Genomic DNA, 6,000 nt, shown 5'->3' with positions numbered 1-6,000 from the left:
CAGTCAGAGAAAGACAGATACCACATACCATACAATTGCATTCACATGTGAATTTTAAGAAACCAAACAAACTGGCAAGGGGCGGAGGGGGGGATGAGAGAAGCAAACCAAGATACACACTCTTAACCACAGTGAATAAACTAATCAATACCAGAGGGAGGTGGGGGGGAAGGGGAATCAGGGGTTTGAGATAGTGGAAGTCACCTCTGACCACTACCAGGCGTTGTATCCAAGGGTTGAATCACTATGTGGTAAACCTGAAACTATATCATACTGTGTTTACAAACAGGAATTCAAGTAAAACTTTAAAATAATAATTGGTAGTATTGATGAAACATGAGCGCACTAGAGATAAAATCAGAAAGGCAACTGAAAATCCAAATAAAGAGCATTTAGAGCCACAAAACCCCTCCTTAGCTCAGCTCAGGAGAAGACTGCCATGCCTATTCTCAACCAAGCAGAAGCCTGGATTTTGATTCTCTGGGGAGGCCACTGACTTGCTGGAGTCAGGCCACCTTTAACCCAAAACATAAATAGAGTTCATAAAACTAAACTGCCCAAGATATTAGGAGTCCCAGTGCAGGCACATGCCAAGACCCAAACTCTACCCATACACAGACATAAGCCTAACCCTACACTTCAGCCTAATGTTAACCTAAACCTTAAACAAGACCTATCACTAATCGAAAACCAAACACAAACCCAAGACCAAAACACATGCACTAAACCTTCCTGCCAAGCCTCACCCTAAATCCTAAACCTATTCTAAACCCTTAACCCCGACCCCTACCTTAAATCTACCCTAACTCTAACCTCTAAACCTAAACTTAACTTAATGTACTCAAATCCTATTCCTAACCTTAATCTGTACCCTAACCCTAACCCTCTAATACTAATCCTATCTCATACCACAAACTGTACCCTAACCCGTACCCTAAAACCAACCCCTAACCCAATCCCTAACCCTATATCTTACCCGTTTCCAAAACCGTACACTGACCCTGACCTGACCCTAACCCCTAACCAAACACTAACACTACCCCTAGCCCTAACCCCTATCCTAATCCTAACCCTCACCCTAACCCTAAACCTAGCCCTAACTTTAACTCTAACCCTTAACTCTAACCCCTAACCCTAACTCACACCCTAATCCCTAACCCTAACTGCAAACCTAAGCCCAACCCTAACTCTAACCATAACCCTAACCCCAACTCCGAACCTCCTGCCCTAATCCCTAAAGCCTAAACCCTAACCCTAACTCTAAATCCTGCCCCTACCCCTAACCCACATCCTAACTCCTAACCACTGACCCTTACTCTTATCCCTCACTCTAACCTCTAATCCATAACCATAAGCATAATCACTAACACCTAACATCTAACCTAAGGCTAACCACCAACTGCCTCCACTCCCCTGACCCTACCATTCATTCTACCCATTCACTTACCCTGTGGTTCTGAGGAGTCTCTTCTAATATGGACGTGGCCCCCAACGGCACCTCCAGAGTCCTCCAGGTGGTCCTGAGGAAGCCGGGCTCTGTGAGTGCGGACATGGCCCCACGTGTTCCTGAGTCATAGTCAGCGGGTCCTGAGGACGCCGGGTCTCCTGTCACTGTGGAGTATGCTTCACATCCTCTGGAAGCCTCACAGCAGGTCCTCAGGAGGCTGGGGGCTCCTGTCAGCCTGGACATGACCCCACGCCCCCCAGAAAACTCACCGTGGGTCCTGAGGAAGCTGTGGGCTCCTGTCAGCATAGACCCAGCCCCATATATACCAAAGCCGAAGTGCAGATCCTGAGGAGGACGGGTGTCCTGTCAGTGTTGACATGGCCCCACATTTTCCTCAAGCCTCACCATAAGACCTGAGGAGGCTGGGGTCTCCTGTCAGCATGGACCTGGCCCCAAATCTTCCCAAACCTTCACAGTGTGTCCTGAGGAGGCTGGCGATTCCTGTCAGTGTGCATGAGGCACCCACATCTTTCTTAAGCCTCACCAGAGGCCCTGACAAGGCTGGGGTCTTCTGTCCACATGGACGCATCCCCATATTTCCCGAAGACTACACCAGGGGTCCTGAGGAAGTCAGCGTCCTGTTGTGTCGTTGTGACCACACGTACACCCAAATTGTCACCGAGGGTTCTGAGGAGGGCGCGGCTCCTGTCACCCTGAATGCGGCCCCCAGCTTCCAGAAGCCTCAACTTATATCCTGACGGGCCTGGGAGTTCCTACCAGAGTGGACGCGGTGCCACATCTTCCTGATGCCTCCCCGCGGATCCTGAGGTGGCCCAGGGGCTCCTGTCAGCGTGGATGTGGGCCCACAATATTCTGAATCATCCCCGTGGGTCCTGAGGCAGCCCAGGGTCTCCTATCAGGGTGTATGCGGGCCCACATCTTCCTGAAGCCTCACCACGTGTCCTGAGGAGACTGGGGCTCCTGTCAGCGTGAACGCGGCCCAATGTCCCCCTTTAGACTCCCTGCGCATCCTGAGGAGGCTGTGGCTCATCAGGGTGGACGCGTCCCCATGTCCTCCTCAGGCCTTCCCAGCACAGGCTGGCTCCTGTTAGTGCAGGCAGAGGAGGCCTACTGCACATGCAGGCCCCCTGGGTGGGGCCTGGGCTCCGGCGCCCCCTTCGGGCCACTAGGCGCTGCAGGAGGCTGTGCAGGAGGCAGCTTGCTGGTGCAGGGGGCAGCACCTGCCTCCTTCCAGGCTCCAGCTGTGGCCTGTTAGCATCGGAAACGTCTCACTGAAACGGAGCCCAACACCCTGCTTCCCCAGAAATACTTAAGGACAAGGAATTGGAGCCCACAGACTGCAAAATGAAATGTGGACCAGACTTTTACCATGTCCTGCAAAACTCATTCAACCCTCTTCCACTGTGGGCGGGACCACGGGCTGGTGCAGCCGCCCTGGAAACAGTGTGGAGGCTCCTCAGGAAGTTACAAATAGAGCCGCCCTGCGACCAGCAGGTGCAGGGCCTGGAGCTGACTCCAAAGATACAGATGCAGTGAGACTCGGGACACCAGCACCCAAATGTCCACAACGGCCGGGTCCACAGTAGCCACACTGTGGGAGAAGTCTCGGTGCCCTCAGGCAGATGATGGATAAAGAGGATGGGAGATAGATGACGGTCATAGAGAGAGGAATGGTACTCAGCTATCAAAGAGAAGGAAATCTTGCCATTTGAAATGACGTGGATAGAACTAGAGAAATCATGTTAAGTGAAATAAGTCAGTCGGGAATGAGAATGACCATGTGGTGTCATTCATAGGTGGAATTAAAGAAGCAAAGCAGATGAACATCTGTGAAGGGAAGGAAAAACAAATAAGATGAAAACAGATGCAGGAAATACCAACTCTTAATTATAGGGAACAAACTGAGGGTCGCTGGAGGGTAGGGGACGGGCGAGGGGATAACAGGGGACGGGCATGAAGAAGGGCACGTGATGTCACATGCACTGCTGTTATCTCCAACTGGTGAATCCCTGAATTCTTCCTCTGAAAGTATAATACACTATACGTTAATTATTGGGTTTAAATTAAATTAAGTTATAAAAAATCAGTGGTATCAGAGCACAATTCCTTCTGGACTCTCTGTTCTGCTCCTTCAGCTTATGCCGGGACCACCCCCCATGGGTCTGGTTTGTTTAAGTAGGCTCCACACCTCGTCCATGGCCCAGCCCAGGGCTAGAACTCACGACCCCGAGATCAGGACTGGAGGTGAGGTCAGGTGTCGAATGTTTAACCAACAGAGCCAGCCAGGGGCCCCAGAACAACACTGCTATATCCTGTGTCTCTGTGACATCGTTTGAAATAGGAAAGTGCTGTGTCCCGCTCTGTCCTGCTTCCCCAATACTGATTTGCTGTCCAGGGTCATTTGTGGGGGCGGATAGATGTTATGGGTTTTTTTTTTCCTATTTCTAAGACCTGCCACCATGATTTTGATACGAATGACATTGAAACTGAGGGTCGCTTCAGGAACTGTGGACATTTTCACAAGATGAGACTCCCACCCCACGAGCCCAGGACGGCCTCCCAGTGACTGGTATGATCACTGGACAAGTCTTGTGCTCCTTTGGTTCTGTCTCATTATTTATTCTCTGTGATGCTCCTGAGAAGGGAGTCACGTCCTTCATTTCCTTCCTGAGTGCTCATTGTCGGGACACAGCAAGGCTACTCTGCTCTGTAGGGTCAGTTTGTGTCCCCTGACTTTACTGAACTCACTCCTTAGTTCTAACAGGTTTTGGTGGAGGCTCTCAGGTTTCCTGTTTGTAGTACCACGTCTTCAGCATATAGGGACAGTGTGAGTTCCCCTTCCAGTTGTGGAACCTTTACTGTTTACATCATAATGTCCTAGAGAGCCCCACAATAGAATCAAAACTGAGTTCAGGCCAAGGGCAGGAAGCCCCTATTAGAATGAGAACAGAGCTCAATGCCCTAGAAGGCCCCATATCAAAATGTAAACAGAACTTGAGGAATTGCTCCAGCCCTCCTGGAGGTCCCCGAGACAAGCTCTTAAAACTAAGCTAAAACCCACGTCGGGGTCCAAGTCCCTGCTCCGCTATGTCGGGTGTACTTGGACACTAGCTCGAGCTTGTAAATAAACCCTCGTGTGTTTGCATTGGTGTTGGCTTCTCGGTGGTTTCTCGGATTCGCAATCTTGGGCACAACAGTCTGAGATAAAAAAACAAAACCAAAAGAAGCTCGGACGCAGGCAGAGTAAAAGCAGGGTTCTGAGAGAAGCAGCAGAGACCCGGGGGGTTGGCAGCTCTTCTGTCCAGGCCCCTGCAGATGGGGGGGGTGGGATGCTCAGCCCCAGCGCCAGAAGACCCAGCGTCCCCACCCGCATCCCGCCCATCAGCAGGGAGACTCAGGGAGCAGCACAGCGCCGCCCACTGGAGGCCAGAGGTGCTGACGCCCACCCTGCCTCTGACCCCGCAGTTGCATCTACCACACAGATGTGCACCTGAGAATCAGCACCAAGACCCATCCCGAGACCCTGCACAGACCATTCGCTGCCACCAAGTTGTTGGACCACAGAGGCTGCAGAGCTTCAGCTCTGCCTGGAAAGTAGGGTCTAGCTTCCTTTGTACTTTGTGCTTTATTTTCATGTATTTTCTTTGATTCTATTTTATAAATTGCCTTATTTTAATTTTTATGTATGTACCTTATATATTTCTTATATTTACTTTCATGGTACTTTAATTGTTTTTCTTACTTTGGGATTTATAATCTTTAACAAACAGGCCAAAATAATCTGGTGGGGTTTTTTTTGGGGGGGGCAGTTGCTCTTGTTTTTCTTGTTTTTTCTTTTTCTTCCTTCTTTCTTTTCTGGAAAAAATAATGAGATGGAGAAATTCACCTCAATAAAATAACATGAGGTTCTACTCACAGCCAGGAAGTTCATCAATACACATATATGATGTCTAACTACAGTTTAAAACAATGATTATAAAGATAGCAGCTGGGCTGGAAAAAGAGCACAGAAGAAAACTAGAGAATCCCTTACTGTAGAAATAAAAGAAGTAAAATCTAGTCAGGCCAATGTTAAAAATGCTATAACTGAGATGCAGTCCCAAGTGGAAGCCTTCAAAACAAGAAAGGTTATGGACCACAGAGACAGACGTAGGGATGTCAGCCACTTATAAATCAATAACATTCATATCATAGGAGACTCAGAAGATGAAGAGAGAGAAAAGGTGGGCCTTGCTCAGACATTAGAAACGACAAATACTCACCATTTGCTTCAAAGTGGATGGAACTGGAAGGTATTATGCTGAGTGAAGTAAGTCAATCGGAGAAGAACAAACATTGCATGTTCTCATTCACTTGGGGAATATAAATAAGAGTGAAAGGGAATATAAGGGAACAGAGAAGAAATGTGTGGGAAATATCAGAAATAGAGACAGAACATAAAGACTCCTAACTCAGGGAAATGAACTAGGGGTGATGGAAGGGGAGGAGGGCGGGGGTGGGGTGAATCCACGACGGGTACTGACAGGCTGAGC

Source organism: Canis aureus, chromosome 14 (assembly GCF_053574225.1).
Source record: "Canis aureus isolate CA01 chromosome 14, VMU_Caureus_v.1.0, whole genome shotgun sequence".
In the NCBI taxonomy this organism is placed as follows: Eukaryota; Metazoa; Chordata; class Mammalia; order Carnivora; family Canidae; genus Canis; species Canis aureus.
This window is presented reverse-complemented; position numbering follows the sequence as displayed.